Source organism: Pan paniscus, chromosome 2 (assembly GCF_029289425.2).
Source record: "Pan paniscus chromosome 2, NHGRI_mPanPan1-v2.0_pri, whole genome shotgun sequence".
Classification (NCBI taxonomy): Eukaryota; Metazoa; Chordata; class Mammalia; order Primates; family Hominidae; genus Pan; species Pan paniscus.
The window spans coordinates 175,289,407-175,311,455 of NC_085926.1; the positions used below are offsets into that span (position 1 = coordinate 175,289,407).

At 42.3% G+C, this 22,049-nt stretch overlaps 1 long non-coding RNA gene across 1 annotated transcript in view; it reads left to right on the forward strand.

The window, feature by feature from the left end:
* Positions 1-13,306, forward strand: part of LOC134729912 (uncharacterized) — a 36,910-nt gene extending 23,604 nt beyond the window's left edge. Inside the window, exon 2 of the long non-coding RNA XR_010111472.1 lies at positions 12,548-13,306. This is a non-coding gene — a long non-coding RNA (uncharacterized LOC134729912). The remainder of the gene's footprint in view (positions 1-12,547) is intronic.
* Positions 13,307-22,049: the final 8,743 nt, after the last annotated feature.

Here is a 22,049-nt window from a genome sequence, read left to right on the forward strand (position 1 = left end):
CCAAGAGAAAAGCACTCAATTACAAAAAAAAAAAAGTTAAGAGAAAATGAATATTTTGCAGGTCATGTAATGTATACTGGCATGTTTATAAGATAAAGGTAAATTTCTTTTGCATGGTAAAGCTCAACAATACAAGAATTGGTGGATCTTTCCCACTTTTAAAAGCATCTTCATCTTGCTTTTTTTTTTTGAAGCTACAATTATTTATTTTCTGGATTTAACAATCAAGGCTTTGGTAATCTGTGGGGACAATGGGTTAATTAACCCCTTTATTTTCAACAAGTACAATCTATTTTTTGGCAAGAATTAATGTTTTATATTCAATGTAGAAGAAAAGGAATGGTGGACAGTTCTCTAGCAATTTTCTAAGGCTAGAGGAGAGAGGTGAATTTCCTTGTGCACAGACTGAAAATACTCTTAGCTCAAATCACCATTCCAGAGATGTGATTAGGCAGAGAATGAAATTTTACAATATTTACCTCTTGATTTTTTCATTTGCAGTCCAGCATCAGCTCAGTGTACGTATCAGTTTTCATCCTTAAATGTGCATGAAACCAAACCAGGGGTTTTGCAGAGCTCTAATTGCTGTATGATTTGATGTTACTGTGCAGTGAAGCTGTGCTAGTTAATTGTTTTCCTGACTGAATTTCCATCTCCCCCCAACATCCTCCCCCATCGTGCCTGAAGGAGCCTATAAAGCTAAAAACAAACACACAAAAATCTCTCAGAAGAGCATCTTTCATTTTCAGAAGTGTCATTTGCAATGGGTAGCAGCCTAGTCATAATACGGGCAATAATGATGACAGATAATTGTAATCCTTAAGTGGTTTCAGCTTATGGTTATTAGGGGAGGGAGCAAAGTGAGGATGGGTGAGCGGGAGAAAAATATAGTTCACTCTGCCTTAATTGTCTTTTTTAGCATTTCCAACAATAGAATGAAAAAGTCACCTCTTTGCATTTCCTGCTAGGTTGTGTTCTAGTTTTGATATATGGATTTGAATTATAGTCCACTGGTACATTGTGTGATGGGTCACATGGTTATTGGAGGAAAAATCATGGAAACAAACTAGATATTTGATTAACTACTTTAGATAATGATCGATCTCTAGGGCTTCCTGTACACTGTCTTTTTCACGCTAACCAACAGCTCAGGCGATAGATAAACAATAGCCTTCTGTAATAAATAATTGCATTACACAATGCTAGTTAAATTTAGAAATCACTATTTTATTGCATTTTTCACTCATAAAGCATAGTGTCAAATAGTAATTGAGATTGAGTTAAAGTCTCCTAATGCTTTGCTTCAAAATCTAATCCAGGAATCGTTTCTCTCTGAAGACCTATAGAAAGAGATCCCATGGGTAATAATGGATGACTGAAGAAGACAAGGATGGGCAGGTGGGGAAGGAAGAGAAAAGGAAAAAGGTCTAAATGAGATTGGAGGGGAGGGAGGGAATTCAGAGAAAATAAAAAGCTTGATGTGGCAGCTTGCCTCTTTCGAATCCCAGTAAACCATTTTAATGGAAATGGGTGGTAGGCAAGGAAGAGCTCGATTGGAAAAGGCTAGGAAGCAGGCCCTGTGTCCTCAGGAGAGCAAACTGTCTTAGACAATAAGATGGGAGATTTATTACAAAGAAACGAAATGTGCTGCTTCCCTCTCCCTGGTGTTTCTAAAGCCCTTAGCTTGACAGGAGAATGTAGGCTCCATCTAGTTCTAGTGGCTTCAGGAACATCACTGGCTGCTTTGAGACTGTCTACTTGCTTTGAATCAATTATCTTCCTGCCCCCATCCCCAAGGATAAGCTGTATCCCCCCATTCCTTAGATAATTCCATCACCATCTCCAAGACAAATGAAGGTCTCCCAGGTAGCCAGAAGTAGACTTGGGGAAATGGAGCTACGTTACATTAATTTTATAATTGGAAGATGTACCCTCATCCCAGTACAGCGAGTCATAATCAGTACTTGCAGCACAGCTATCTGGAAGGATAATACATTCCATTAAAAAAGATGTAGCAAACATATTTTGAACATTTTTTTAAACCAACTCCAATAAATGTGTTTTCATTATTATAGCTCAAAATATAACTGGGAAAGTAAGACCCACCTGGAAGGGAAAAGAATCAAATGAAGTCCAACTGGGTAAACAAGGAAAGTAAAACCTGAAATTGATTCTGCAAAACTGTTTAAGTTATGTGGTCTTTGAAGGATTGTTCTTCCTTCCATGGAGTATCTGACAGTGTCTCTTAAGTCAACCAGAGAGATGTGAGAACTCTGGTATTAGCTCAAAACTACTATGGCTAGCTGAGTCTACAATTTACCTCCTCTTCTCCCCAAAATGGAATAAGTGCTGCCATTTTCTGCTCATAATTATGTTTTACCTACTCTTCAGGTTCAACTCAAGTTCTATCTCTACTCTGACAAACCCCACTCTCAGTGTCCTATTCCTTCTTTGAACTTTTATTGCTAATACGAAATGCTTTGATTATAAGGATGCTGTAATTTGTAATAAGCTTATATTCTCAACTAAATAGTGAGTTCTTTGAGGGCATCAATCATGTCTTAGTTTGTGTGTGGGGTGGGGAGGGTGTTTCACCCACAAACTTAACACAATAATGAACTCATGGATGTTGATGCTTAAATGTTTGTTGGTTGATTGATTCAGAAACATGAAGGTCTTTTATGGATATTTCCAATGTAGCATAGGAAATTTTCCATGGCAGGTATCATCATTTAGAAGGAGTGTTGGAGTGACCATGTATCTTTGAGCTCCAGATCACTGTCTAGGCATGGGGTGAAGTGCACATCAGCCTGTCAATCAGTATCCAAATGGGGGACCCCTGAGCACAGAATTTAGAGTGGATTTGCTTCCACAACCTGAGTCAGGCTCTGACCAGACCTCTTCTCATAAGATTCCCCTGATCCAAATTTACCTTTTTCATGTGCATCCCTTTCCTCTGCTGACCACTTGGAACAGACCAATCAACCTGGCTGTGCTATGTCTGTGTTACTGAATCAACAATAAAAAAGTTGAATGACTTGAACAGGGGTAGCTTTGGGAACATTAAGGGGGCCCTTGAAAGTGAAATCAATAACTTGTAGACATAGGATAAACTTCGTACCTAAAAGCTTAATTATGATTTGGAGCGACACACTGCATATCAGTGGGGCAAACCAATGCAAAAACATAGGCTGCTTTTATGTGTATATGATCATGTCTTATAGGATGTTGCACTCTGGAAGGATGGATTCAAGAATGTGTGGGTCATGCTAATAGAAGTCTCAGATTCAAACTTTTACTGGCATCATCAATGGAAACTCAGTCCTCCAAAGTTCTTCTTCTCTCATTGGCAGGGCCCCCAGCATGGTTCAAGTGCTCTCTGGGGGTGGTCATTATAGTTCCTCTCTTTGCTAACAGGAGGTCATCATTCACCCTTTCTGACCATATTGCAGTTTTGCTAGTTGCTCTGTTGCTACCACCTTTTAATCACAGGGTTCCCATAAACACTGCCTTGTTGATTGAGTCTGGGCTTTTCTCTGATTGAGATTCAGAGACTGGAATGGGTGTCACATGTCTCCTCCAATTCATAAAAAGGCAACTTATTGTTTGAATATTGTTCATTCATTCACTTGGCACCTGATTCTATAAGACATTAGAGACAGTATAATAAATGAAGGAAAGGAGAAAATACATAGCTGTAGAAATCAGTACCAAAGAAGGATATGGGTAGGAAACTAATAAAGCAAGAAGTGAGCATAGTATACTAAAGCACATATTGCAGACATATGGCCCTGCAGAGTTTTTAGATGTAGGATATTAATTTGGCTTAAAAATTCCTAGCAGCCATAACAAAGATGGAAACCAAACAGGTATAGAATTCACTACATTCACATTTACAAACAAAGCAACTATTTAGGGATACAGCTTTTGTTGACACTCAGCAACAATAAATGTTTCCCCATGGGTTTGGGTAAGGTGGACACTGTGTCAACGTAGAGCATGATGCCTTCAACAGCATCTTTGTGTTAGATTCCTTTTGTCCTTCAGTGTTAGATTATACTGTCCTTCAGTGTCAAGCTGATGGCTGTACAGCTCGCTCGTGCTCTTGCTTGATCCAAAGCTTAAATTTGAAATGTCTGGGAGAATTGACAGACTGCAAATTCTCCAGGCACCTTTCCATCAGTATTATTTTGGGCAAGTGCTTTCTACCTGTCTTAACTCCGAAGAGGCAGTATAGTGAGTAGTTAAACATGCAGGCTCTGGAATCGGACTACCTGAGTTCAAGTCCCAGCTCTGCTATTATTACCTTCAGTTTCTTTATCATGAAAAAAGGATAATACATACCACATAGACATGTTATCAACATGACATGAGGTAATGCTTTTTATTATTTTCTTTTTTTAATTCTTCCTATGTGGCCCAGGCTGGTCTTGAACTCCTGGGCTCAAACGATCCTCCCGCCTTGGCCTCCCAAAGTGCTGGGATTATAGGTGTGGGCCACCATGCCCAGCTGAGGTGATGTATATAAAGTGCTCAGTACTGAGAGTGCTCAATAAATATAAGCCACTGCAGTTAGACTACAAACAGTGGCTTTACCATCAAAGTGCCTTCTGAGCGACATATTGCTCCTTTTTTGTTTGCCCTCTCTCTTCTTTCAGTGGTAGGAAGATTATCAGAATGCCCCCATAAGTCATTGATGCTTCTTGCTGATATCCAGACAGGATCCCTTAATTGAGCTTGACCTCTTATCCCCCTAGAACGGACAGGTTTTCTATTTGGCATCCACAGCAGGCATTGAAGGGATAGCCCCATTTTCCTCCAAACCTGAGTTTTTCAGTTCCCTTCATTCCGCATGATGTGTTCTAACTCCTTTTGTAAAGGAAACTCTGGCTAATCTACCTTGACCCACCTACATTCCTGAGAGGCGCATGGAGTGTAAGGCTTCTTTTGAGATTCTTGATATTCACATACTGGTAGACTCCATTAGGGCTAGAGGTTGCATATGTGGCCTCAGTGTTCAGTCAGCACAGCATCACAGTATTTTGTAATAAATGTGAAACCTTTCAGGACATGTGCTCTCTAATTTCCACTGTTCTCACCAAGGCTTGCGTTCATGCAGTCAATATAGGCAGAGCCACAGTGGAGTTGTGACATAAAGGAAAAATCAGTATGCTATTGATCCTGTCTGTATTTAAAAATTTGATATTTTGGCTGGGAACGGTGGCTTATGCCTGTAATCCCAGCACTTTGGGAGGCCGAGACGGGTGGATCACGAGGTCAGGAGATCGAGACCATCCTGGCTAACATGGTGAAACCCTGTCTCTACTAAAAATACAAAAAATTAGCCGGGCGTGTTGGCGGGGCACCTGTAGTCCCAGCTACTCAGGAGATTGAGGCAGGAGAATGGCGTGAACCCAGGAGGCGGAGCTTGCAGTGAGCTGAGATCGCACCACTGCACTTCAGCCTGGGAACAGAGGGAGACTCCGTCTCAAAAAAAAAAAAAAATTGATATTTTGTTAAAAATACATAGATTTTTACATTAATTTTGTTTTATTGAAATGTTATTTATCTTGATCACCAAGGTTTTGGTATCCCCTAAAATTTTGCACCTAAGGCCAATGCCTCACTTTCCTGTAGGACCCTTGTTCCCTGCCCTGCATGCAGATCCAGCGATTTGCAATGTCCTGGTTCTCGAAGGTATTTGAACTCAAGACTCTAAGGCACTTGTTCTCCAATGCAGGTCTGTGACAAAATTTTCATCCTACTGAGGAGAAATAAGAAAAGGAAGGACAAATATTAAATTTAAAAAATCAAGCTAAGTTTAAATAACATGATAATGCCTTTTTAATTTTTTGAATTAACATTTATTTTAAAAACAGAACCTGCAAAAATATTATTAATGCTTTAAGTCCTGATGCTAGTGGGTGTTAGTAGCTTTATAAACATGCACTTATTGGGCAAAACAACAGTGTGGTGACTCAATTAAAAAAATAATGACCTACTCCAAATATTCCTACACCTACGTGAAGCTCTTCTCTAGGAGCCTGGTCAACCCTCTCACCCAGGACAGCTAAGGAGGAGCAATGACAGAGATGTGGTGGCTGGAAGTCCATAGCAGGGAGGGAGAGATCAGGAAGCTGGCTGAGAGGAAATAAGGCACCTGCTAGTGATAATGGAAGAATGATGGGTGACAGCCTCCTGTGTTCAACCAGGGGCAGGCTCTCCTGGATGCAGAGGCCCGGAAGCAGGTGTCAGGAAATGAAAACGGGCCAAAACCAAGAGCAAATATTGAGCTGCAGCAGCAGGGGTGTTGGAGAGGGAGGTACACGTGCTGTTTCCCAATTGGCGTATATTCCAGCTCTCTCCTCATAGTGCTTTCAGTGCACCAAACTGCAACCTCAGAGAGATTTTCTGAGGAGAAGAAAGATATTTTTTAATATATCTAGTGAATTTGTAAAACCAAGAAAGGTATAGATGTGTTGAATACGGAACAATTCCTGGAAACCTACGACTATAGGCCCGCATTGTATTTACTGAAAGAAGCATAACTTCACATAGCAGGTAGCAGACAAATGGTACTCACCAAGGACAATGAAAGCTTAGGAATGGAGATAAATTCAAGGCAATAAATCCAAGGCTGATTTTCCTTGAAAGTGTAGATGTTTGCAAGAATGTTCCCTATCTTTGAAAAAAGCAGAAGTTTTATTTTTTCTGGTTTTTACTCATCATCATTGTTACATTTTTTTTTGCGTTGGAAATAGTTTGCAGTTAGAGTAAAAGGAATTGAGCCTAAGTTTTAGCTTTTTCATTTACTTTGTTAGTTGCGTTACTTCAAGGAGGTCATTGTATTCCTTCAGGCCTTGCCTTCCTCATCTATAAAAAGACAGAATTGGTCGGGTGCAGTGGCTCATGCCTGTAATCCCAGCACTTTGGGAGGCCGAGGTGGGTGGATCACCTGAAGTCAGGAGTTCAAAACCAGCCTGGCCAACATGGTGAAACCCCGTCTCTACTGAAAATACAAAATTAGCCAGGTGTGGTGGCGGGCACCTGTAATTCCAGCTACTTGGGAGGCTGAGGCAGGAGAATTGCTTGAACCTGGGAGGTAGAGGTTGCAGTGAGCTGAGATCGCACCATTGCACTCCAGCTTGGGCAACAGAATGAAACTCTGTCTCAAAAAAAAAAAAAAAAAGATAGAATTGAACATTATTGAATTATCTTGAGTTACAAAATGATAAAATTTGTCATGATTTTTATGATGACTTGAAGAGAACTCCTAGTAAGCACTTCTAGTTACCCTCTTTCAAGTTCAGAAAAATGCTTTGGACCAGAGCTGCCTGTAGAGAAATTTCCACCTTCATTCTGATATGTTACTGTGCAGTTTCTTATATGATTTAGTTCTTTGGAACTAAAAGAAGGTCATTGAATTTCTTTGGGCCTTACTCTACTATATCTGTAAGACTGTTTTTATGCCTGTATCACAATCTTGATGTTTTCTGGATGAAGGAATTAGCTACAGTAATGCATCACTTTTTTTTTTTTTTTTAATTGATCATTCTTGGGTGTTTCTCGCAGAGGGGGATTTGGCAGGGTCATAGGACAATAGTGGAGGGAAGGTCAGCAGATAAACAAGTGAACAAAGGTCTCTGGTTTTCCTAGGCAGAGGACCCTGGGGCCTTCCACAGTGTTTGTGTCCCTGGGTACTTGAGATTAGGGAGTGGTGATGACTCTTAAGGAGCATGCTGCCTTCAAGCATCTGTTTAACAAAGCACATCTTGCACCGCCCTTAATCCATTTAACCCTGAGTGAACACAGCACATGTTTCAGAGAGCATCGGGTTGGGGGCAAAGTCATAGATCAACAGCATCCCAAGGCAGAATTATTTTTCTTAGTACAGAACAAAATGGAGTGTCCTATGTCCACTTCTCTCCACACAGACACAGCAACAATCTGATTTCTCCATCTTCTCCCCACATTTCCCCCCTTTCTACTTGACAAAACTGCCATCGTCATCATGGCCCGTTCCCAGTGAGCTGCTGGGTACACCTCCCAGACGGGGTGGCGGCCGGGCAGAAGGGCCCCCCACTTCCCAGAAGGGGTGGCCGGGCAGAGGCGCCCCCCACCTCCCGGACGGGGCAGCTGGCCGGGCGGGGGCTGCCCCCCACCTCCCGGACTGGGCGGCTGCCGGGCGGAGACGCTCCTCACTTCCCAGATGGGGCGGCAGGGCAGAGGCGCTCCTCACCTCCCAGACGGGGTTGCGGCCGGGCAGAGGTGCTCCTCACATCCCAGACGGGGCAGCAGGACAGAGGCGCTCCCCACATCTCAGAGGATGGGCGGCCGGGCAGAGACGCTCCTCACTTCCTAGATGGGATGGCGGCCGGGAAGAGGCGCTCCTCACTTCCCAGACTGGACAGCCGGGCAGAGGGGCTCCTCACATCCCAGACAATGGGCGGCCAGGCAGAGACGCTCCTCACTTCCCAGATGGGGTGGCGGCTGGGCAGAGGCTGCAATCTCGGCACTTTGGGAGGCCAAGGCAGGCGGCTGGGAGGTGGAGGTTGTAGCCAGCCGAGATCACGCCACTGCACCCCAGCCTGGGCAACATTGAGCACTGAGTGAACGAGACTCCATCTGCAATCCCGGCACCTCAGGAGGCCGAGGCTGTCAGATCACTCACGGTTAGGAGCTGGAGACCAGCCCGGCCAACACAGCGAAACCCTGTCTCCACCAAAAAAATACGAAAACCAGTCAGGCGTGGTGGCGCGCGCCTGCAATCGCAGGCACTGGGCAGGCTGAGGCAGGAGAATCAGGCAGGGAGGTTGCAGTGAGCAGAGATGGCGGCAGTATAGTCCAGCTTCGGCTCGGCATCAGAGGGAGACCGTGGGGAGACGGGAGACGGGAGGTGGGAGACGGGAGACGGGAGACGGGAGACGGGAGAGGGAGAGGGAGAGGGAGAGGGAGAGCCTAGTAATGCATCACTTAAGGATGACGCATTACTAAGCCCGGCCAACTTTTCTTTTTCTAATAAGTAGAAGGGATATACTCTAAAATCGTCATAAAACTATAGTAGAATAAATATATAAACCAGTAGCATAGTCATTTATTATTATTATCAAGTATTATGTACTATACATAACTGTATGTGCTATACCTTTATATAACCGGCAGTGTGCTAGGTTTACTTACACCAGCATCACTAAAAACACGTGACTAATACATTGTGCTATGATGTTATAACAATAGGAGATAGGGATTCTTCAGTTCTGTTATAATCTTACAGGTGCCTTGCCATATATGTGGTCCGTTGTTGACTGAAATGTTGGTATAGAGCATGGCTGTATTGTTTTATTTGTTAACATGAATGTCAGTGATAGTGACTTTGAGAAGCAGCGTTGACCTAGCAAGCAACGCTCAATAGCACTCCATCCCCAATCTTATCCCCCGCCAGCAAATCTCTTGCACTCCATTGACTGAGGTGCCTGGAATTTCAAGATTCATTTGTTTGCTTTCAGGATTTCCCTATTTCTTAGGGCTGCCCTTTAATTGCCCTTTAATTAGTGATGGCTTGATGTTTTTGTTTTTCTTCCTTTAGCGGTCACGGTGGTCTTACTCATGCCTGTATCCAAGCATGTGTGCAGGGCACTCTCCCAGCATGCTCCTACTCCCTGGCACTTGTGGCCAACATCATACTGAGCAGGGAGAGAGCATCCAACTGCCCAGAGACCCAGCTCCCAGATTAGGGGAATTCTCTATTGAAGAGTCTCAAATGTTCCAAGGGCCACACAAGTTTCTAGTAAAAACACCCTCAAGACAGGCAATTCAGGGAGCAGCTAATTCTTTAATTTAAAAGCCATCACCGAAGTATGACTAGGACTGGCCCTGTTGCTTTGGGAAATGCAATAAAACTCACCAAATCATGATTGCATAGTCTTTGCCTACCTTGAGCTGACATCTGAAGAGAGAATTCTCAGCACTAACTTGATGTCACATTGCTTATTTTATTTTGTAAAGACGCTGTCTATGTTAACAACGTGTTTCCTGTTCTCAGTCTTTGTCTCAGTGATAAGATGGGAGTGGAAAACAATAGTTACACTTGAACATAATATCTTATTTCTTAGAGGCAGCTGGTTGCCAATTAAGCAGGAATACTGTAAAATAGCAAGTGGATATTTACCCACAAACAACAGGGAACTGGAGAGACAGAGAAGGGCCTCAGGAAAGAAGCTGTTATTGTCAATAAAATAATGATTGGATTGTCTTTATGCAATTATTTTATCCCCATATTTAGTTGAAAAGTCCTAACCTGTCATTTCCCAACAATTCCTATATTTAAAATGGAACTGCTTACATCTCTGATGGTATTTGCATTTACTTTACATGTTTGGGAATAGCTTATGGGTTGGAATACATATATATATATTTCGATATTGACATCCTTCATGGATCCAGGGTTACCTCTTTCTGAGCCTTCTCTGAGTCTCTGGGCAGAGTTTGTCACTTCCTCTCTATGTGTCCTCACTCTGTGCTTATTTCTATCATAATGTTGATCTTAGTATGTGGCAGTTGTTTATTTATGTGTCCATCCCCCTGACTGTTAGCTCTTCAGGGGCAGATAACCTGGCAACTGGAAGATCCTCAAATATGTTGGGTCATGACTCAATACATGAATGAATGATGATGGTGGAAGAGCTCATATCTTCTCCTCAGCACTTGCAGTTGCCTTTCTCAGCCACTTGTCCATCAGCATGGGAACCCCCAAAATTTGGTGCTAGGGTGGCCACCCTGGCTCAGTAGAGTCAAGGAACAATTCTGATCCGCTTACTATAATGAGGCTTTAGTTGCAATCATAACAGATATGTGGAAGATGTGGGCCTTGGAGAATGGGTAGCAATGGTGGCAAGTGTGTTTCCCATGGAAAAGAGTGGGATCAGCAGTTTTGTGTTTTCATTTTGCTGGAGTATAGAATGCTTGACAAAGAGAGATAGATGGATAGACACACACACACACACACACACACACACACACACACACACACACAGAAAGAGAGAGAGATTGAAGGGGGCAGGCTGAGATTCTGAGACTCTTAGGGACATGGAACCAGAACAAACTGCAACCTCAAATCTTACTCTATTTCTGTCCTCCTGGTTAAATGAGAAAATAATTTTCCTTTTGTTTAGGGCAGTTTAATTTGTGATTTCTGTTAGTGGCTACAAAAATATCCTAACTGATAATAACATTTTATTGGAAAGAAAAGTTGGAGCCAGACTATTGAGAATAATATTTCAAAGGCAGGTGGAGCCATTTAAGGTTTTTCAGCTGAGGAATAAATTGATTATAACTTTAAGGAGATTAATCTGGCAGATGTATGTAGGATGTTTTATGGAAGGGAAGAGAGTACCCACAAAAAAAGTGGTACTCCCTCTAAGGTAAAAGTCTCTACATGTGGAATTATCGTGATTAGCAAATCAAGTCTTCATCTTAAGTCAACTGAAATTTTGCATATTAAAATGTAAAAGGAATCCCTGTATAGCTGAGGAGAAATCCTAGACTAGCAAGCTCCTGTCTGTCCTTGAATTGATTCGCGTGGTACAGTTTTTGTTTCCCCTGTTGTCATCAGATCTACATAGTTTTAGTTACCCTATACAAGGTAGAAAGAGTGACCCCTTCCCAGCAGGCTCTCTCATGCCATAGATATCCTTTCCTCAACCCATGGTTTTAGATTTCCAGAAGTTTCTAGGCAGACCTCTAGTTCCAGTGGTATTCATCAATGAATATTCACAAGTGTGGAGATACTCAATAAATCGTGGAGTGTCTGGCATCTGGGACTTATCTGCTTCTGCCGCTTATTCTATGGCCTTAAAAATAATTCATTGCCTTAAGCCTCAGTTTTGTCAACTGTAAAATGAAGATGGTATAATATCCACTCGGAACATTGTTGTGGGAAGGAATGGGATAATGTAAGTAAATACATAGTAAACTCCAATAAGTTTTGTTGTGTTTGTAGTTGCTACTTGTTTTAATTACCAGGAGGCTTGGAATAAGAGATTAAACATCTGTTCTCTTAGGAGGCGTGAGGTCTACTAGCCTTTCTGTATCCCATACCAATTTAGTAGGCACTAACGAACAAACTTTTTTTTTTTTTTTTTTGAGACAGAGTTTCACTCCTGTTGCCCAAGTTGGAGTGTAATGGAGCAGTCTCAGCTCACCACAATCTCTGCCTCCCGGGTTCAAGCGATTCTCCTGCCTCAGCCCCCCAAGTAGCTGGGATTACAGGTGCCTGCCACCATGACCAGCTAATTTTTGTATTTTGATAGGGACAAGGTTTCACCATGTTGGGCAGGCTGGTCTCAAACTTCTAACCTCAGGTGATCCGCCTGCCTTGGCCTCCCAAAGTGCTGGGATTACAGGTGTGAGCCACCACACTTGGCCAACACAAGCATTTCATATCTGATTTTGAAAGGGCAAACAAAAGAAATGGGTAATAATAAAAACACCTTTTGGGATATTTAAAACTCAAAGATCACTGATCTTTTAATTTATTGTTGACTTACAGGTATGACATAAAAAGACGAGATACTTTGAGATTGAAAAAGACCTGAACCAATGAACTGGAATGGGGAAATTATGAAGAGTGACAATTCAAAAGAGAAACATTGAGTTTTGACAATATCTGTGAATGTTCTCTGTGGTTTGTGCTGAAAACTGAGATGCTGCCTTCCCCGATGTTTGTGTGAATCTAATTTTAACCTAACAAGTTGTAAAAATAACATTGTCTATCAAATGTGAGGAGACAGAGGACTGTGACTTTTCCTGCCTGGGCCCTTTTTGAGACTTCCCCAATAATGCCTAGCCCAAAGTACCTAGGCTTGTCCAGTCTTGTTTATATTTTAAATTTTCCATTTTGAAATAAATTTAAATTTATAGAAAAATTGCAAAAATAATACAGTTCCCATATTCCTTTAATCCAGCTTCCCCCTCACATTAATATCTTAGTAGCCATATAACAAGTATGGAAACTAAGAAATTAATATTAGGACAATACTATTCTTACCAAACCACTGACTTTTATTTGGATTTTCCCAGTTTCTCTATAAGTGTTCTTTAGTCGTTCTAGGAGTCAATCCAGGATCCCAACGTTATACTTAGTTGTCCTGTCTCCTTAGTTACTTCCTATCTGTGATGATTCCTTGGTCTTTTGTTGTCTTTCATGTCCTTGATACTCTTGAAGAATCCTGGTCAGGTATTTTGGAGACTGTCTGTCAATTTGAGTTTGTTTTCTTGTGGCGAGATTAAAGTTCTCTGTGTTATATCAGGGGCTCGTGATGTTGATGTGTTTCCCTGCTGGTGATGTTAACCTTGACCACTAAATTAAGCTGCTGACTGCCAGACTCTCCACTGCAAAGTTACTGTTTTCCCCTTAATAATTAATAACTGCCTTGGGAGAGATACCTTGAGACTGTGCACACATTCTCTTGCTCTTCAAACTTTCACCCGTGAATTTCAGCATTCATTGGTGGAGCTTGCCCATGGTGGTGATTGCCCCAGGGGGGTTTCTAACAGTGATTTTCTGTTCCCTTTTCTCCTCTTCTTACAGAATTGGAATTCTTCTGGAAGCGACAATCTTTATTTTTGATAACACCGGGTAAAATTTACCTGTGACTTCCCAAGAAACATTTATACTTTAATTGTCACATTTCCATGAAAAGACTTTTTTTTTTTTTTTGCTTATTACAAATGAAATACAAATTCAATAACAAAAAGCCAAAGATAGTAGAATTTAAAAAAAGTGTAGTCTCACCCAGAGACAACCATCTTAATGTCTTAGCATCTATTTTTCCATATATTTTTCTATGCATCTATATGCATGTATTAACAAAAAGCAAATCATGCCATGCATTTAATTTGAAAACCTGCATCTTTCATTTAACAATACATTTTTTATTGCAATAGGTACATTTCCATAACATCATTTTAAAGGATGGCCTAATGGTTATTCTATGAATGTCATAATTTGTTAAATGAATCACTTACTAGATATTTTGGTTGCATTTTCACCTGTCCTTTTTGCCAACACTGATGTAATGACCATCCTTGTACTATCATTTTTATGTATAGACAATAATATGGATCAGGAACAGCAGTGATATTTATCAGACTCTCATACCTTGCTGGGCATAGTGCTGAGCATTTACATGTTTGAGCTCATTGTAACCTCATGACAGCCTTGTGAGATAGGTATGAGTGTTACCCCTATTTCACATACCAGGGCAGTGAAGTTCACATTCTGTAATTCGTTCAAAATTTCATTGAGCTAATCAGTGGCATCAGGACCTGAACCCAGATTCTGTTGACGTCAAGGACTGGCTCTTAACCACTGCTCTACATTGATCTTTAAATTACTTCCTGAAGCAGATTCCTAGAATTGGAATTTTTGGTTAAAAGAGTATGTGCATTTTAAAGACTTTTTGAAACATAATATCTAGTTGCCTGCCAGAAGAAAATCTCATCAAGTTTATCCTTTACTCCCCGTGCAGGGGTGGGTGTGTGTGCTCATTTTCTGGAACCAATACCAATCCTGAGTATTCTAATTAAAAAAACAAAAAACAAAAAACAGCAACAACAAAAAACTCTTGTTAAGGAAGGCTTTTAAAGGGGGCTGTTCATATAGATGAGAGTCTGGTGTTACTGTTCGTGGCTAACCAAACTTCCCCTTGGCTTCCTGATCCAGAATTCCAAGGCTTTAGGGAATAGAAAACAAGAAAATAGTATTTGTTTTTTTGTTTTGTTTTGTTTCATTTTGTTTTTTTGAGACAGAGTCTCGCTCTGTCGCCCAGGCTGGAGTGCAGTGGCACGATGTCGGCTCACTGCAAGCTCTGCCTCCTGGGTTCACACCATTCTCCTGCCTCAGCCTCCCAAGTAGCTGGGACTACAGGCGCCCGCCACCACGCCCAGCTAATTTTTTTGTATTTTTAGTAGAGATGGGGTTTCATCGTGTTAGCCAGGATGGTCTCTATCTCCTGACCTCGTGATCCGCCGGCCTCGGCCTCCCAAAGTGCTGGGATTACAGGCGTGAGCCACCACACCCGGCCAAAAATAGTATTTGAAGAAGTGAATGAAGAAATGATTGGATACACCTGCCTCTGCTAATGGCCTCAGCTTGGCCACCTCCCATGGCAGTGGCTTGGGAAGGGGGTCTGAGGGAGTGGCCACTGTTCCCACCCTGGCCTCCATGAAAGAAGGGACCCTGCCCACTGGAGGAGGAGAGAATAAAGGAAAGCCTATGGCCTGGCTTTGTCCTTTTCAATCTCACACTCAGATATGCAAAACTGTAATCTTTATTTTCTTATAGTAAATGTAATTTCTGACTTGGCAGAAAGTTTTGATTTTAGTCATTTCCAAGTAAACTCAATCCAGTTCAGAATTTTCTCTGCAAGTTCAGGTTTATAATTCAGTCACATTCACGTTAAAATTCCCCCTCAGATCTTTTTAGTCTTCCTCCCCCACCTTCCTGGGGCATATTCTAATCACTTAGATGTTTGTGCAACTGCCTCATTGTCCTCAGAGGAGGTCACTGTCTGCCTCTTCGTTGTGACTTGTCTTGGACTTTTGCTGCCCTGCCACTCCAGACACATTCTCTGATGGCCACCTGGACAGTCTGTAGGACAGCGATGGACTTCCCAGGGCTCCCCAGGGTGGGAAACGTGCTCAGATGCAACCTCATCTGCTGTTGTGTGAAGGGAACCTCCCGCCTTCTTCTGCTACATGGCACTTGTCCCAGCCTTAGCACGTCTCTCAGCATTGCTTTTTTTGTCCTTCTAGGAGCCCAAGGCAATACTTCTTTATAAATACATTTACAACTCAGAAAAAAAATTGTCTCCAATCACATGTCCTGATTTTGACTCAGAAAAATCTGTTTATTATACCTACAGCTGACTTGGAAATATGGGAGGGACTATAGAAATATTGTTTCAAAGATCCAGTAGATAGATTCTTATCTATCCCTTTTACGCATAAAAGCAACTCTACATTTCTCCCACTTGGACTTGTGTTGTCCATACAAATGTTTATTTTGATATATGAATGCACCCTTGGCATTCACTGATTTAACATTCCTGGTTTCCACTATTTGCAGATGACCCAGAAGATTTATGACGTGGAGCAATTTGTTCTTCTGCTCCAGCACAGATTTGAATCACATGCTGTCTGGCTGCAGTGGCCCGGGAGACACTTAGCTGGGGTGTACACTTAGCTGACTGCCCAGAAGCCCTGCCATGCAAATTCACTATTTTGATTTCTTCTTACATATTCTGTTATTTTCATTATGCATCTAATTACAATGTTTTAGTTCATTTCACTGCGTTTAATGGGAGAAATTCTATTACGTACTATGATAAATTTCATGAATCTAGGCTTTTGACAAGTACTGACATGTATTCCTTGGGGATACATCTAGGGTGTGTACCACAAGGCTTCCCTCTACTACCAATAATCCTGACCCCCTGCTCTCCCCACGAGGGTATGCTTGTGCTTGGAGAAATGCTCACAGCAAGGCAGGAATGCAGGGATGCTGGAGCAGCAGCTTGAGCACCTGGGAGTGGCCAGAGATCACTCAACTACCTTTGTACCAGGTGAACAGCCAACCTGAAAACTCTGCAGCCTGAGTTTCTTCCCTCTGAAGGCAATAAAGTGGCCACATGCCTACGCAGGAAGGAAGAAGAGGAATGGGGCAGGCAACCTGCAAACTCCAGCCCCAGCTTGCTCCAGCCCAACCAGGAGAATCCATGTTGCCAGTGGCCAAGGCCAGCTATCTGTTTACTGAGACTCCAAATGTGACTCTGAGACCCGCCCCCTCCAATCACATGGGAGCTTGTTAAAAATAGAGATGCTCAAGTCTCATTAAATCCGAGTCTCTGGGGGTGAGGCCTGGACTTTGTTAGTATTTAAAATATCTCACATGATTCTAATCTGTGCTGGGACTGAGAATCACTAGGCCAGAATAATAGCTTTTCTTGGCCCTGAAGAGACTGGTAGCATGGCTATGTGCTTTCTATAGGCCAGAGACACTTCACAGCCACATTATACTCCAGATATTCCCAACTTGGATATGACTATGTCTTCGCAATTGATGTCCACCTTGCTGGCTATCCCTTCTCTGTGAAGCTCACTTCTATTCATTCTTCAATACTCAGCATGAGCATCTCCTTCTCTAAGAGGCCTTTGCAATGACCTTCGCTCCCAGACTACCACTGTCACCTCCACTTCCTGGCTGGTTAGACACTTCTGTGTCCCCAAAGCCCCAGTACTCTGAATGTTAGCACCTTTCACATTGTTTCTTTCCTATGGACCTTGTAGGCCTGTATTTTTCATCTCTCTCCTCTAGCTCTTCACATGGTGCATGACACACACATGCATGTACATGCATCCACATGTGCACATGGCTACACACACACGCACACAAGTCCACATGGGCAGTCACTTGCAGTGACTGCTACATGAGTGGACCAAGTTCAGATTATAAAGCCCAAGACCTCAGAGGTTGTATTAAACAGAAGGAAAAAATGGGTTACTCAAAGTTAAATGATGATATCTACTTAGATAAATGAAAAACAAAAGTATGACTTTTTTTTTTTTTCCTCTTGAAATGGAGCCTACTATTCTTCGTGTAAAGTTATGGGGCAATGATATTAGCACTGTGGTTCTCAACTTGGTAGCACATTGGGATCACCTGGAGAGTGTCACAAACTACTGATGCCTGAGTCTCACCCCAGATATTCTGATTGAATTGGCTTAGGGTCCAGGTGATTACAATGAACAGCAAAGTTTCAGAGCCCGTCATCCAGCGGTCTGTCTCAAACTTGAAAGTGTCTTAGGAGCCACCTGTGGAGCTTGTGAATTGGGCAGAACCGTGGGTCCTGTCTTGGAGATTCAGATTTGGAAGGACTGATTTGTTGACGGTTAGCAAACATCCCAGGTTATTCTGATGGGGGTACTCCTCCGCCAGGCTTTGAAAAGCCTTGACTTAGGCAACTGGCTCTGAAACCTTCTACCAGAGCATACTGATAGCTGAGGGGAAGGCTCATGTTGTTTGAGTTTTCCAGGCTCAGCGTTTCCCTTTTCACAACTCCAATATCTCTACAGCGTTACACCTCAGATGCACACATACACATATCGTTTCTACGCAGTATTAAATATTTGTGATTTTAAATCATACTTTATATCTCTCCTAGGGAACTGCAACTCTCTGGGGCTGGGATTATTCATTTTGTTTTTTCCCTGCTTATACTTGGCACAGCGCCTTGCAAATAATAAGTGCTTAATAAATGTTGGTAGAAGGAAAGGGGTAGAAAAAGCATTTAGGTGTTGTTCTGACTCAGCAGCTCACCTAATTCAATTTAAAACAAAAGATGGCCAGGAGAGGTGCATGGAAGGTGACATTAGTGTGAATTCACATCAATTTCTAATATTTTCAGTTATAAGGCCAGGCTTAAAACATGTTTTGAAACAGTTTCTTGAGGTGTACATTTTAATTGCCAAATCATTTTCCTTCTCCCTCTGCCCCAGATGTTTACAGTAGCTGCCGTCTCAGTGGAATGGAGTTAAGGAGGAACAGTGGCAGGCTCCAGTTTGCTCAGCTCGGAGGGCATGTTCCATTAGAACTCTTCTCTCCCGTCTTATTTAGGTTCTGAAAAGCACTCTCTGAAGCCTGGGGAGGAGGCTGCCCTCCCCGCTGCCATCCTCTTCTGTTTTTCAGTTAAGATGTCATTTTGTCCTTCTGAAACTGTCCTCCTTCTTCATCTCCACACCTCCGTGGTGAGGAGAGAGGCGGGCTTTAAGGGGCTGGCAGCTGTGGCCTCCCTTGCCAGTCTGGCTGGCTGGCCTCCTCCCCTCTGAGGCTGGGGTCCTTGGTTTGTTGTTACTGTGAAGAGGGTAGGGCTGCAGGTTTGCGGATGGGCTAGTCCCTCTCTGGTTTCCTTGCATATCTTTCCCCTTCTGTTCTGTTGCCTACTCATTTCTAGGTCTTTACCTGGAAGACAGAATCTCTTCAGTCAGGAAAATCTGGGGACTGTTGCTCCCTCCCCACTTGGCACAGGGTGAAGGAGAAGGCTCTAGACTAGGCCTATAATCTGCTTCCTGCCTCTCAGTTGGACACTGGGTTTACTAATACAGAACGCGACCCTCCTTCTTAAGTCTTGGAAATCATCTCTTTCTTTGCACGGATATAGCAAACTCTTTCTGTAAAGGGCTGGATGGTCTCTGTCACAACTACTTGACTCTGCCGTTGTAGTGAAAGCAAGGATAGATGACACATGAACAAATAGTCATGGGTGTGCCAATAAAACCTTATTTAGGGACACCGGACATTTGAATTTCATGCAATTTTCACGTGTCACAAAATATTCTTATGATCTTTCAGCCATTTAAAATGTGAAAACCACTCTTAGCTCACAGGCTGTACAAAAACAGTCAGCAGGCCGGATTTTGCCTGTGGTCTGGAGTCTGCAAACCCCTGTAGAGTGCCTTTAAAAGAGAAATAAGGAAGAAGGAATGGGGATAATTTTTTTCCCATAAACTATAATGGAATGCTCTCTATAGACCCATGCATATGGGCTTTAGCATGTGAAAGGGTCTCTAGGAGTCTAGAAACCCAGTGGGTTGAGCATTCTTATCTGGAAACAGCTTCTGAACTATGTTTAGTAAAGGTTTTAGAATATGATCGAGGGTGCATTCCTTTGTCTCTCTAAATCAAATATAACTTGCTCTGAGCCCACATGGATGTGACTGGTAGAAAGCTCAATCTCTGATTAGTCGTTTTTTTGGGGATTATATAAGAAATCGGGTTTGTTTGGTACTCACAGGGCACAATGGAGATGCCCGTTTCCAGGCCATGGTGCTGCCTCCTGTCATTACTCTTGCACTTTCTACTTGGTGCTGGTGTTGAGGCTGGTTGCCTGGTGACACTGGGAGTTCAGGCAGACATTTGCTTCCTGTTGACTGCTGTGGACCTCACCACCTGTTGTGCTGTCAGTGTCCCCTTCTACAGGAATCCTGTGGTATTGGGAGTGAAGCATGGAAGAGGAAGCTGTGTCTATTATCATGGGGGATCTTTCCATCCACTAAGAAAACTCAAATCGAAACAAAAGCCTTCCCATCCTAAAGCTCCTCAACTTTTGTCTCCACTATGCTTGATCTCGCTGTTTCAGCCTAACGAATAAGACAGTTTTCTCTATCTCCAAATCTCACCAACCCTTCTCTATTCATGGGCGATTCCAGAGAAATTTCTCTTTCTGGGTGAAGTATACAAAGACCTGAGATATTTAGAAGCACGACACTCTCCTCTTTGGGGGTCTGGGACTGTCATGGGAAGGGTTAGGAAAAGGAGATGCTAATATTAGTTAAATTCTTTCATAATAACACACCCTTTTATTTCCTTCCTTTCTACCAGTCCCTGCAAGAAAATGTCCCAGCAACTTCTTGGTTGCCTCATGACTTCCTTCTTCTTTAGGGGTTTGTCCTGGTTGGAAGCAAAAATTAGAAAGAGATGAGTCCTGTAGGAACAGTGGACGTTCATATATTATTTGAAGAACTGTACTGGAATCCTTAATCTTTTCAAGTTGAGTCAAGTTTTTTCTTTCTTTTTTTTTTTGAGACAGAGTTTCGGTCTTGTTGCCCAGGCTGGAGTGCAATGGCACGATCTTGGCTCACTGCAACCTCCACCTCCCGGGTTCAAGCAGTTCTCCTGCCTCAGCCTCCCGAGTAGCTGGGATTACAGGCATGCGCCACCACGCCTGGCTAATTTTGTATTTTTAGTAGAGACGGGGTTTCTCCATGTTGGTCAGGCTGGTCTCCAACTCCCAACCTCAGGTGATCCGTCCGCCTCGGCCTCCCAACAAACTTTTCCTTTAAGCATTCATCTTTAGAGTGTTATCTGAATAAGAAAAGGTAGTTTTAGACCAAATGTTGAAGAGCTGGTGCTAAGGAATCTGGACTGTATTTTATAAGCAATGGAGAACTTTATGGAGAAAGACAACACACTTGGATTCTTTCTTTTGGGTAAAACTCGGCAGCAGTGTGGATGCTGGATTAGAGGAGAGCAATCCAGAGGTGGGAGCCTGTTATTTGACTCCTCCAACAATTTACTCAACCCACGTTCAGATTCTTTACACACACATCTGCCCACTGCTTTCCCTAGATTGGGATTCTCTCAAGAGTAGAGATTGTTAGCTTCAATTTTAACTCCCTCTGCTCCCAGCCCCCAGATCCTCGAATGTATTAGCTTTCACATTTTTAGCAGTTAATAAATATTGACTGAATTAGATTAGTCCCAAATGAGCTCTTAGAATAAAAACACTCAGAAATAAAGAATCTCCATTTTTCACAAAATTTTTACTGTGGTGTGCTGTTGGAGTGAATCACCTTAGTCAAAACAAGCTATTTTGGCAGTAAAACCAATGACAGACTTAGGTAAAAACTTCCCCCTCCCCCACATGTTAATACCAGAAACTTAATTCTCTACTCTGTTTTATAATATATATCCATGGCAATAGACTATTAAAATCGCATTCTCAAGTTATAAATACCATAAACCACATTTTCACATGGTGGCCTAGCCACTGTCTTTTGCAACAATTTGGCATGGAATTACAAGTAGCATCCATTAAATTTCTTATGCCCTTTAATTTTTTTATCTCTTCATTTGCATGCATGTATTTTATAATCATTCATTCTGGTAATAAAACCCACAGGATCTTAAATTGAACTGAAGTCCCAGATGCTTTAAAAGAATTTATGTTGCATAATTGTACTGGTTGACCTGAAAACAAACAATAACATATGATTTAAATATTCTGCCCAGGAGCGGAGTCAAACTCTTCCTTAAAATTCTGTGGTTTCTATTGACCGACTTATTGTGAGGGAAAGATTCAGAAAACTAAAGGGACTATAAAAATGACAAAGCAAAGGAAGCAGACAGTAGTGGCTTTCTGAAGATTTTATCATCTAGAACCATATGCATATTTCAAATGAAATATTTGTGAAGCAGCTACAGAGCTTATTCC